The following is a 13674-nucleotide window of genomic DNA, read 5'->3' as shown; positions in this document are numbered from 1 at the left end:
GACCCCTTAAAGGCGGAACCCACAAGAAAAAATACTTACTGGTCATGGTGGATAAGTTCACCAAATAGATAGAAGCCAAGCCTGTTAAGACGGCCGAATCTGGACCTGTGATAGACTTCATATCCGGGGTTGTACACCGTTACGACGTCCCCCACAGCATCATCACTGATAACGGCACGCATGGCCCTTGCATTTTCCAGTTCCTCGGTGGTCTTGTCGATGAACTCCTGAGCGCCAGGGGTTCCTTGCTTGCCGTCTTCCTAAGGGAAACGTGCCACGAAGCATGCCTCCACGTGGTGCCCAAGCGCCTCCCTCGTGACGTTGGCGAGGTCAGAGGCCCTCCAGAAGAGAGCCCCCGAGCCCTGCCCGAGGATGACGTCGGGAGCACTTTCCTATGTGCGGGAGGGAGGCTCCCCATCTGAGGGCGCTGGTCGCGGGGTGGTGTTGCTGGTGGTGTCGCTCTCCTGAGGACCTGCATGGAGCAGCTGCTTCTTCTTCTTCTTGGGGACGGCCTCGGGAGGGTACAGGATTCCTTCGTTGTCGGGGTCTTCAATTGCTACAGCTTGGAAGGCACGCTTGAGGGAGCACACTGCGTCTCTTTCTTCGCAGGGGACCGTGATGATCCCGCCGCTTCCTGGCATCTTGAGGACGTTGTAGCCGTGATGAGTGACCGCCATGAACTTGGCCAACATTGGGTACTCGAGGATTGCATTATATGGTAGGCGGATATGGGCGACGTCGAAGTCGATGAGCTCGGTGCGATAGTTCTTGCGTTATCCAAAGGTGACAGGAAGGCGGACCTGCCCTATCGGGGTGGTGGAGCCGTCAGTCACCCCTGAGAAGGGCTTGGTAGGCTGCAGCTATTCATATGGCACTTGGAGGCTGTCAAATGTCTCGACGGACAGGACGTTGAGTCCTGCTCCGCCGTCGATGAGGGTCTTGGTGACTTGAACATTGCTGATGATGGGAGAACAGAGCATCGGGAGGGCACCGGCAGTCGTGGCACACTTGAGCTGGTCAGCTGAGCTGAAGGTGATGGCGCACTTGGACCATCTGAGCGGGCGTGTGGCCTCGAGCCTTTGAAGAGTTGCGTTCACCTCACGAGCAGACTACTTGAAGAGGCGCTGGGAGGCTGGGGTCTATGCACTGCCCAAGATGCATGCGATGGCGTGAGGCTCCTGGAAGCCCCCAGCCCCTCGTCCTGGTGGTGGTCATTCCTTCTTGGTGGTGGAGGCAACGGAGGAAGGCCAGCGTTGCCTTGAGGGCGATCCTCGCGAGGCTGATCCCTCCAGTTGCCCTCGCGAGGCTGGTCCAGCCAGCGGTCCTCACGAGGCCGGTCACACCACTCCTGGCGAGGGTCGCGGTTGTCTCAGCGTCCTCTGCTTCATCCTCCTCCTTGGTCGTAGCCCCGATCGTTGCGCTCAGGGCGTCGACCGAAGCGTCCATCGTGAATGGCCCTGAGCTCTTGACAGTCACTCGTGTTGTGGCTGTGCACGTTGTGGAAGGCGCAGAATGGTCGGCTACTCTTGGACGACTCAGAAAGGTCCCGGACGCGCTTTGTATCCGGCTCCACTGCGAGTACAGCTAATCCCTTGCGCTTCACGTCCTTGGCCTTGGCTTTCTTCTCTTCTGGATCTGCCGTCGGGAGCTCGATGAGGGAGAGACGTCCCTCCTCAGCTCTTGCGCACTTGGTCGCCAGGTCGAACAACTCCAGAGCCATGCACAGGTCTTCATGGATGGCGAGCTCTTCTTTCATCTTGACATCACGGACGCCATCGGAGAATGCGGAGATGATGGCCTCGTCCGTCACCTTGGGGATCTTGAGGCGGGCGCAGTTGAAGCGTTGAATGTACTTCTGCAGGGTTTCTCCAGGCTGCTGCTTGATGTGACGCAGGTTGCCCGCGGCCGGCGGGCGGTCGCGAGCGCCCTGGAAGTTGGCGACGAAGCGGTCGTGCATCTCGTCCGAGGAGGAGATGGATCCTGCGGGCAGGTTCAGGAGCCAAGAGCATGCGCCGTCCTTGAGAGCCATGGGAAACCAATTCGCCATGACTTTCTCGTCGCCGTTGGCCGCCTCAATGCTCAGCTCGTAGAGCTGCAAGAACTCCACAGGGTCGGGGGTGTCATCGTAGCCAGGAGGTAGGTCTGGCTTGAACTTGACTGGCCAGACGACGCTGCGCAGCTCCGGAGTGAAGGCACAGCAGCCTGCTGTCGCCACCGGGGCTTGCCGTGTGAGCAGGGCTAGATCTTGGTGACCTCGCACCGCCACGGCAAGTGGCGCATGGCCCTGCCGTGGCAGTGCTGGGAGCAGCGGAGCGTTATCTTGCGGTCGAGGGACCTCTTGGCAGCTTCTTTCTTCACGCGCGGGCGCCTGGCGCGGCGGATCGCGCCGCGGGACCGCGTGCCTTGGCGGCAAGATGCCGTCTTGGTGCGGGGGTGGTGGAGGCGCTCCGTGAGCTACGTCGCCCGTAGCTGGCGGGGGCGGTAATGCAGGAGCTCGTGGGCCATGAGCAGTGCGGCCCACGCGTCCATAGGAGCGCGGCGAGCATGAGACAATGAGCCAGGTGGAGTCGGCGATGGGGTGGTGGTGCAGCCGTCCCGCCGCATCGAGGGGTGTAGCGAGGACGCCTGCTGCTTGTTTCCGGCCGGGCCGGTGGCATTGTTGGCGGTGGGTGACGGAGAATGACGGGGAGGCCCGCCGACAGGAGCCGTCTGGGCGACGCAAGCGGCAAGGGCGGCCCAGCGCTCAGCGCGGGCGCGACGTGCGGCCGCCATGGTTGTGGTAGAGCGGCAAAACACGGATCGACGAGAGGAAAGCTTCAGCGCACCCCTACCTGGCGTGCCAAATGTCGGATCACGGGTTCCGGCAAAACCCTCAAGGTTCAAACACTGGGGTGCGCACGAAGATCTCTCCCCTCCCAAGTATTTGCGCTCCACGATCTAGCGGACTAACTCGCCGAACCCAAAGAACACAGGGACACAAGATTTATACTGGTTTGGGCCACCGATGTGGTGTAATACCCTACTCAAGTTGGGTGTGGTGGATTGCCTCTCGGGCTGAGGATGAATAGTACAAGGGGAAGAACAGCCTCCTGAGATGGGGTGTTCTTGTGCTTGGTGAGCTGGTGAGTGTGAGGATGGAATGGATCTGATCCAAAATGAGTTGCCTCCTACGGTGGTGGCTAGTCCTATTTATAGAGGCCCTGGTCCTCTTCCCAAATATCGAGCGGGAAGGGATCCCACAATGGCCAACTTTGAAGGGGAACATCTAGTACAGCTTATCCTGACAAAAGCGGTCTTCGCCTGCCAAAGGTTCTGGTAGTGACGCTGTCTTGGGCTCCACGGTGACCTCCGCCTTGCCGTCCGGCCGGTCTTGGTCTCGTTGCACCGATAAGCAAACCTTTGCCTGATGCCTCGGGACTCCGCGCCTGCGCTTGCCTCTTTAGCACCAAAGAGGAAACAAGGACACTGCCCGCCTGGCGCCCGCCTGGTTGCGGTCGTCATTGCTTGCGCCATTGGAACCTTGCGAGGTTCGCCTTGCCTTGACCTCTCCACTCCTCGCGAGCCAGTCTGGTGAGGCCAATCCTGAGGAGGTCTTGTGTCGTCCGCCTCGTGAGGCTTGGACCCTCGCGAAGGTCTTGAGTGTTTGTTGGTGAAGATGGGACGTACGGTTCCGCTGGTGGAGCCACGCCGTGGGCCGCAAGCAGGCAAGTCTGGGTACCCTCGTTCCTAGAACACCGGCAGTACTGAAATTGTAACTCTGGCGAGCATGGAGGAACTTGTTATGATCTTCTGCTTCACTCTTGCGTTTTGATTGATCACCAAGCATATCGAGTCGGGTACCATCACCATCCTTTGTTTTACCTTAAATCTTGAGCTGAGTACCAAGGATGCTTTCACATACGATCTTCTCTACGTGCATGAAATCGATGCAGTGACGTACACGTAGAATCTCCCAGTCGTATTCGTATTTTTTATTGGCGTACGTAATTTCCTTACTACGTCTATCGCTTGTAGGAATATCTCTAAATAGGAATCATAGTCCTCGTATGTACATCTTCCGTATTGTGATAAAGCACCTATGCTGCTAGAAATAGTAGCGCCTTAAAGAAGGCATTCTAGGTTAATTTCCCCCCGGTTTGTATTAGAGCTGACCACTGATAATAGGAAAAATGAAACATTTTGTGTGTTTAAATTCATTCTCAATCTTGTTTCCCCTTGCTTTCATGTGTTGCAATGAAAAAAGGACAAAGCAGAAGACGCTCTTCGACTTTCTTTCTTCCTCCCGCGCCCGCCTAAGCCCGGCCCGCGTTAGAGGGGAAGATTAGCAAAGTGGAAAAACATAAAGGGAGGGGCAGCTGCATCTTATTCTCTTCGCGAGAACTTCAGGATCGGAGAAGCATTCGGAAGGGGAGAGGCCTTCATTTTGTTGGCAGAAGCAAAAACGGTCCAATCCATTCGTGGCTTCGGGGAGCCCAAAAACGAACTCTATTTACTTTTTTCATAGATAGATGATATATATATATAGGAATAATATATACATCCATTTACTTTAGATGTGTATGTATCTATTTTGGAATCATCTCCCGATTCTCTTTTTTTCTAATTCGCACTGCTCTTTCTCTCTAAAAGGTAATTTCCAGAACACCGATTTCTTCTTAAACACTTGATTCATGGGTGTTAGTTTCACCGTCAAAGCGTGCATCTTGCCAAGCACAACATTAATTTGTTTAGCCATGTTGTGGACCACCTCCCCAGCATAAGGTCTTGGGCCCAAACCTACCACTATCGTACCATCAAATTCATCTTTCATCTTTCGGTATGGGTGATTTCTCCATAAGTACCTACAATGACGCAAATACACGATTTTGCGCGAGTTGGGAAGAAATCTGCTAGCTTTCCTATCCATGCATGTGACACACCCTACATCTCCCTTTGTTTTCTGCCCCGATGTGTTGCCTAATACCGGCATATCTTGAATGGTGTGCAGCAGCATCGCATGTAGATCAAAAATGCCCTTTTTGTAAGCATCATAACATTTTATAGCGGGCTCTTTTACCCACACTATCAGCAGTTCTTCTACCAGTAGCTGAAAGTAAATGTCGGTGTCATTTCTAGGTTGCTTCGGGCCTTGGATAATCCTTGACATCATAATGCATTTTTTCTTCATACACAACCAAGGATCTAGGTTATATATGCATAGAAGCACCGTCCATGTGCTTTGTTTGGTGCTCATATCGCCAAAAGGATTCATCCTGTTAGTACACTCCCCGAGCCTTATACTTCTAGGATCCTTGGCAAAGTCTTTAAACTTGTTGTCGATTAATTCCCACTGAGCCCCATCTTTTGGGTGCCTCATATATGTATCCTAAGTTCGCTCATCATGATGCCACCGCAACCTCTTTGCCTCTCTAGGGTTTGCAAACAAACGCCTCAACCTAGGAATTAAAGGCAAGTACCCAACAACCTTGAACGGGATTCCTGTCTTGATCTCATCGTCCAATTTGTACTTGTCATCTGCTCTCCTGCGCTTGTATCATGAATGCTTGCATATGGGACATGCACTCAAATCTTTGTACTCACCACGGTATAATATACAAGCATTCACACAAGCGTGTATCTTCTGTACTTCAAGTTCCAATGGGCGAACAATTCTCATCGCTTCGTTCGTGCTTTTGGGGAGCACATTATCTTCCGGAAGAATTTCTTTAAAAAGACCTAACAACTCTGTGAAGCTCTTGTTTGATAGACTGTTTGCTGCTTTAAATATGAAAAGCGCCAGGGTGGCACTCAACTTGGAATATTTCTTTTTGCAACCTGGATACAATTATTTCTTGGAGTTCGCGGCAATGGTTGGCAGATCCTTGTACCCAATCATATCCTTTTTTGGGCCCTTGAAATCTGCAATCATAGCAGCAAAATATGGCATATCAAGATCATCGTCGTCTGCGTCGCCATCTTGGTTTTTTAGTGGGAGTTTCGGCTTTCTAGTGTTCCATTGGTAGCTTGACGCCTAGTCCCAATGTTAGATTCAACATCCATGTGACTCTGACCAGGTTTTGGCATCTCGCAGCCTTGGGTATATTCATCCATGACTTGCTCTTCACCGTGTCTGGTCCAACGTGTATATCCATCCATGAATCCTCGAGAGAGTAAGTGACACTCGACATCTGTAACTTCATGTGACTCTGTATTGGCACAGTGACTGCATGGACACGGGATATAATCCTCATCACCAATTCTCTTCTTTGTACTTTCAGCCAAATTCATGAACTCTGTCACGCCACTGATAAAATTTGAGCTTCTCTGATTCTTCATCCATTCAGATTGTCCCGTCTGCACCACACGAAGGGTAATTAAAAACAAAACAACAACATTAATACACGGATTAACTGATGCCCAAAGATGTGTGCATAAATCACAAGATTTTATTTTCATAATTACTGAGGGCGCTCCATATTGTTATCCAGACGTATAATGGCAAAAATTAATGCCTAGTCAATTTACACGCAGAGTACTACAACACTACCCTTAGGAATTGAATACCTTAATTAAGCCACTCACGAAAAGAATACCTTAATTAATTAGCCATGTGGCGACCTCCACCCAGCAGACAAAGAAGTGCAATGCGGCGGCACGGCGAGACAGTAGGGTCGAGGAGCAAAGCTTAGTACGGCTACCACCTGAAGTTCGACCTCCACTATCCTGCCATCGACCATGATGGATGTGCTCCAATCACACCGCCGCCGACTGAGGGAGTCCTGGATTAGGGGGTCCTCGGGTGTCCGGACTATTTGATATGGGCCGGACTGATGGGCCATGAAGATAAAAGCAGAAGACTTTTCCCCCGTGTCTGGGTAGGACTCCCCATATCGTGGAAGGCAAGTTTGGTGTCTGGATATGTTATTTCCTTCCCTTACAAACTGACTCTGTACAACCCCTAGGCCTCTCCGGTGTGTATATAAACCAGAGGGGTAAGTCCGTAGAGATCATCAGAATTCTCATAGGCTAGACAGCTAGGGTTTAGCCATTACGATCTCGAGGTAGATCAACTCTTGTAACCCCTATACTCATTGAATACAATCAAGCAGGACGTAGGGTTTTACCTCCTTTAAGAGGGCCCGAACCTGGGTAAACACTGTGTCCCCATCATCCCTTGTTACCATTGATCCTCAGACGCATAGTTCAGGACCCCCTACCCGAGATCTGCCGATTTTGACACCGACACCGACCTTGATGGTTGAGCTCCTCCTATCTCCCGCCGCAGACCGAGGATTGACCTCCTATGACGCCGCCACCGCCCACTAACCAAGGATTGACCTCTTATCTGGTAGCCGATGCCTCGGCCACCACCGCCGCCATCTCTATCTGCAGAGCGACTATTTTATTTTTTTACGGATATTCGTAGAGTGGATGTTTACACTAGGTATCACTGCAACTCAATTATATTGCAGCCCCATATGTACATGGTGGTACATCACATACGGTTATGTCACGGCAACCGTGTCTCACCTACATTGTCTTCTCACATGATTTGATGCGGAAATCGTGTGTGAAGTTGTAATACCTAACACAAACGACATGTATAAACAGTGTGTCGTATACACCATATAGTGCCATAAGTAGTTCCCGATCGTTAGCCTATCCCCACAGTTTCCCCATTTCCCCCAAATCCCTAGATAGCCTCCAAAATCCCTCGTGTGGCGCTGACATTGGGGGAATGCGGACAAGTGGTGCTGATGGTTTCGGTGTGGCTGCTCCTGCTCGTATCGCCCCTCTCGGCAGCGCCGCCACGACGGCGGTCACCGCCGAGCACTTGCCTAAGGTCATCAGAAGGCAGGTGTACTACGGATCCGAATGTCCTGTCAAGTTCCAATCTATCCCGGTCTTTTTTAGCATGTCCAAAGTAGCTCCCTGCTGAATCCATCCTGAATAACCCCCCCCCTAGGAAAGCGATCCGCCACTGGATCTGGAGCATGACTCCAGACTCCCGCAACACGAGTTCGACTCTGAGTTTTGCGCCACCGAGAAGTACCAAAAGCTGGGTTGTGTGCACGGGCACACTCCCGCTCGACGTGTATGCACAGACGGATTCGACATTTGCAGACGGTTTCTCAGTTGCCCCTTAGAGGTTAGTGCTAAGTTCATCATTTTACTTGGTTAATGCCACCGCTCATCCTGAATACTATTTAACATTGGCAGGGATATGAGGCTTGTGCCTTTGTTAACTGGCTGGATGAAGAATGGCATGGTAGGGCTCGGAGTGTTATCACCAAGCTCGTAGAAGATAACGTAAAGCTGAAGAAGAAACTGACTGATCTGGAATGTACAATCAGTACGATGAAGTAAGAAAGAGTCAATCACAGGCAACAGATGAAAGCAAGAGACAAGAAGGAACTAGCATGTGTAGTTGTGGTTGTCGCATTAGCCATGTTCTATGCGCCGTTTGCAATGATGATTAGGGGTTTTATTTGACAGTATTGCTAAAACACAACTAGATGTGCTCTAAGTAATGCACATCTAGGTCCTATGCCATTGATGTTACGCGAAGATTCGTGCAGATATTTTTCTTTGTCTTTTTTATTTTTCTTTGTAGTTTGATTATTATGGGCTTAATCAATAAGAAGAGCTCAATGTAGTGCTTGCCAACTTTCCTACTCCGTTTGTACCGGTGCATAAGTCACATTACGAAAACCAAATAATCCCAAAAATCGTTCCTTATTTTTTGTCCCGAAAAAAGAAATCAGCCAATAGGAGTCCTCGGGCTAGTATGCATTCAATAACTTCAGAATACTTAGCATAACATGCCATGGTCAATTCTCTGCACGCAGTGGTATTGATTACCAAATAATCATCAAGTTCTCTCATTTTTCCCCACCTAGGTCGCTGGTACGTAGGGAGTAGTGCTATGAAAAATGCTTGCTTCATATTTGGACGCTCCAATGCGTGTGCGTAATTATCACATTGAGAATTGCGCAAACCCGTGAATTTGGAGCGTTTGGGTACAAATAATTGCAGTTGATTATATCAGCGGTTAATAATACATCAATCCCCAGCTTCAATTGGCATTTCTCTTCTCTGCATACCCCGCTTAAGTGTCCACCATCTTCATTGTCCCCGGTCGGCCGCGCTACACACTTGCACACACTCTGCAATCTCGCTTTCTCGCGGTTTTTATACGTACCACAGCCACGTCGAGCAACAACGAGGACGACAGTTCCGCTAGCAGTCTGACGCCCGATTATAGGTCAACATCGGAATCATCCCGCTCGTCTTCCATGAATCCAACGTCGAGCCCAGACCTCCATTATATCCGGTTCATGGAAGGGACGCCGTCTCCGGAGTTGTCAGACGACAACCAGACGGACGAGGAGCCGTCGGAGGATGAAGAAGAGGACGATGATGAGGAGGGGGAGGACGACAACAGCAATAAGATGACGATGGCGGAGGCGATGAAAAACCAACGGTCAGTGGCAAGAAGCGTCCTCGCCAAGACGATGTCGCGGGGCCATCCAACAATAACAACAACAAGAAGGAGGACCAAATTAAGCAGACTGTATATATCTTTGTTTCCGTTCGCTCACATTAATTCGTTATCTCTGTTTCCCTAGTCAATCTCATCGTAGATGGTTAGTAATACGTATTCAACAGAGATCTTTTATATTATCGCCCACAAGTTGGTTTCTTGAATTGTCTGCCCTGTCGAGCACAAAATCTCAAAAAAAGACCATATGGGCTGTCTATAATGATCGCACACAATTCTGATTACCGACCTGTTTGCCGGGTATCACACACATCTTGTTACGCTGAATCGTTTGTGTTCAACTCGATCATCGCAAATAGTTCATCGGAGTGAACTGTATGCCGTATATCGCACACACCTTGATCTGGCTGCCCGTTTTTGTTGTTCTGTCTCACTCCAAATAGTTATTATGGATCAATCGTATGCCCCGCATCGCACACGCAACTACAATCTGAACCGTGTTTGATGTATCCGCCATCGCAAATGTTTTGCATCTTTTTGACGGTTTTTTACATCACCGTTTGTGATTAATGCATTGCACAAAGTTTCATCGAGGGTCTCTGATTGTAGTGTCGCGTTAGCAGCATCCTGCAGTAGTGAATAAAGCGGTAGTTTTCTGTACCAAGTTGTTGTGTATTGCCATAAGACTTGATCTCCGGGCTAGCAATGTAAGATAAATCGGTTGCTCTGAGCCGAGGTGCCACATTGAAGTACCTGTTTCTCGTTTATGGAGGTGACGAAGAGCTCGTCATAAAGGGTTACGTCGATGCTAGCTTCGACACAGATCCGGATGACTCTAAGTCTCAAACCTGCCATGCATTTATATTGAATGGTGGAGCCGTCAGTTGGTGGGAGCGTTGTGGCAGGATCTACATGTGAAGCAGAGTATATAGCTACTTCAGAAGCAGCGCAAAGAGTCTGGATGAAGGAGTTCATATCCGATCTGGGTATAATACCTAGTGCATCGGATCCAATGACTATCTTTTGTGACAACACTGGAGCTATTCGGTATAGCAGGACATGAGAGAGAAGAGGAACGACCGCGGGAGTGTAATAGTACACGGGAGAGGAAGTTGAGAGGAACAACACCGACGATGGAGCTACTACAACAGCACGCAAGAGAGGAAGCCGAGAGGAGCGACACCGACAATGACGAGAGTGTAGAAGGATACGGAAGATTAAGAAGTGTCATTAACACAGATCACACATATACGTATATACACAAAGAGGTTAGATCTAATCGTCTATGATTGGAAAGGAAACAGGTCAAAGAAAATTTCAAACAATCTATTTGAGTCCAGATGCAAATGAACAGGAAAATGGTGGAACCGTACTATCTTTCATTGACGATTTTCTATATATAGGTACAGAAAGGACACGTCCATTTGGAGAGGCGTCCGTATGCGAACCAGCGCGATGGTTGCCTAAACAGCAACCGCCTGCGGTTAACACAAGCAGGGATTTTCCCTTAATAAAGCATGTTAATTAATCATAACACTCCCCCTAATTCATGCTTGTCCATACAACATCTGGATAAAAACTCCTTCAAGTAAGTTTGTCTTTGAGAATGTTAATCATCATCGACCTAGAAAGTCTCCTTGAAAAACCCTGTGGGAAAAATGTGAGGAGATAGTTGTCTGATATGTTGCTAAAACTCCTCAAACCCAGTGGGAAAAATAAGGAGAAAATGACGCAACATATAATGGTTATTGCCTCTTTTAACTCAATATGAGAAAAGGCCATAGAATTTAGAGGACAATAAATATGTCGTATATACTTTCTTAAAAAACCCGGCGGGGAAAACAGAAAGCATGACATATGATCTCATGTTGATATTACCTCATTAAAAACCTTTATGAGAACCTTTAAAGTAAACTCATGAAGGGAAAAAGAGTATAATATGATGCATTAAACAAGAGCAATTCAGGAAGATACTCCCTTGATTTTTGCAAATTCTGAAGCCGTCAAATACCAACTCCATGAACATATTTCTGGAATGTATAAGTTGGTAGAGACTTGGTGAACAAATCAATCACATGATTTGACTTGCAAGATATGAAATATAGAGATATTGCTTATTACGTAACTTGTTTGCATCTGGGCAACACAAGAAAAATTATCGTTGAGATAATTGTTGGTGGATGTAGCCATGAGGTCTGTTTCGAAGACTCTTCATGAGAGGGCTACCACACCTAGTAGGGACACTAGGCTTGTCTACGATCTGACATTGTGGGGATCTGACCGATGTATCCAATGATATTGGTGTTCACATTTCTGTGAAACTGAAAAACCAGGACAAGGCGTTTGATGCCTTGGAGATATCGAAAGATATTCTTGAGTGCCAACCAATTGTGTTTGGTGGATCCAATGGCATTATGGAACGTTGAGTCCTAATATCTCATTACCATCATCTCTTGGTCTAAATGGATCTTTCTCTACGTCTAGAGAATGAACTACCATGAGAGTTATGGATGGATAAGATTGTCCACAATGAATTTCTCCAATATATTATGGATATAGACAACATAGTATACCATAATGTATGGATGAAGGTGTTGAATTTGTAGTAACGAGCGGTATTTTGGTTTACCCAAATCCTTCATTTTAAATTCCGTCATTTAGATGATTACATGCGTTGTCATTGTAGACACACAAATATGGATAATCATCATTGTAGGAGTAATCCTTGTGTATAAGGAACTCACTAAGTCGGTTGTACCATATGTACCGACAACAATAAGTAGTATGGTGACTTACTGATTTTTGCACAATGTATGTTGCATTTTGCATTTTGATTCAGAAGTGAGATTCCATCAGGAATCAATCATATATGTCTGAATCTAGTGATCCACGTGTATATTTAATCACTACATCTATCAACTGCACAGATAGATGATTTTGTACTGCCAATGATATAAGTTATCGGAAAGAGACTCCACCTCTGGATAATAGTTGGGTATCTGCGTGAACCCTTGTGCTACAATACTTGCTCTATGTTTCACCACCTCATTGTTCTCAATTCTGTTTCCAAAAGAAAACTGATGTAGGTATTGCTTATGAATACCTTACCATTATTGAACAATATTATTTCTACCTAGATTATACCCTTTGCTTGAGTTCAGTCCGAGTGTTGTTCACACTTTGCCATGGCCATGGTCTTTGGATCTGAATCACTTGAAAGGTTTTTTCAATCTAGTTGAGAAATGTATGTCGACAATTGTAGACTTCCGGTTATATGTTTCTCCAGAATCTATATATCAATATATAGTTGATGGAAATATCGTTACCTGTGGTGACTGCTCGCGATTTCCCAATGCGATTGAGTCAGGTATTTCGATGTCCCGGTCATTGTGTGCACTATGACCTGGGTTGGTGGAGGTTTCCCGTCCACTAGGTGTATACTACCCATTAGGTGTCTGTCAACGCGAAGTTGACTTGCATTTACTGATTCACGGGCCTTGATATCCTTGCTTGCGAGAAGCTGAATCTTGATGTATTTCTGCCATACATCTCCCCCTGTTGCTTTGAACGGGGAGTGGAGTGGATTTTGCTGGTACCTCCACTCTTTCAGGCGTACTTCTGCAGGATTGTAGGATTGGGTGACACCTTTATAGTCCGTAAATGAATCTGGCAGGTTATTTGCAGTGTGTTGCAAATCTTCTAAATGCATGGTTCAGATCTTTGAGTACGTGAATTTGAGGCAGAAATGTGTTGAACATTTCACTAATTTCCTGGCATTCTTTATGGTACTTGAAATCTCCCCCTAATGCCTGGAAATGTTCCTCATTGAATCAGCATACTGGCCTTGAATAACTCCCCATGCGAGGGGCTTGAGGTATTGACAGAAATACAGCTATTCCTCACATAGATCCCAACTATATGTTGAGGGGCCAATATGTATGCCGGGTGGTGATATCGGTATGCAACCGAATTACCGCAGATAGGAAATACTTCGTAGATATCCACATATCAAAGATAGAGGGGAATAACATTATGCAGTTCTGTCATGAGCGTGTAAAACGGCATGACTCCAACGTAAAGTTGGTAAGTTGCAATTCCAAAGTAAAGATAATGCAATGAGCTTAACTCTTTGGATAGGATTCTACCAAACCATTTGGAGTCTAGACATTAGGACAAATTTCTAAACATCAATC

Source organism: Triticum dicoccoides, chromosome 2A (assembly GCF_002162155.2).
Source record: "Triticum dicoccoides isolate Atlit2015 ecotype Zavitan chromosome 2A, WEW_v2.0, whole genome shotgun sequence".
NCBI classification, from domain to species: domain Eukaryota; kingdom Viridiplantae; phylum Streptophyta; class Magnoliopsida; order Poales; family Poaceae; genus Triticum; species Triticum dicoccoides.
Note: the sequence above shows the minus strand (reverse complement) of the source record.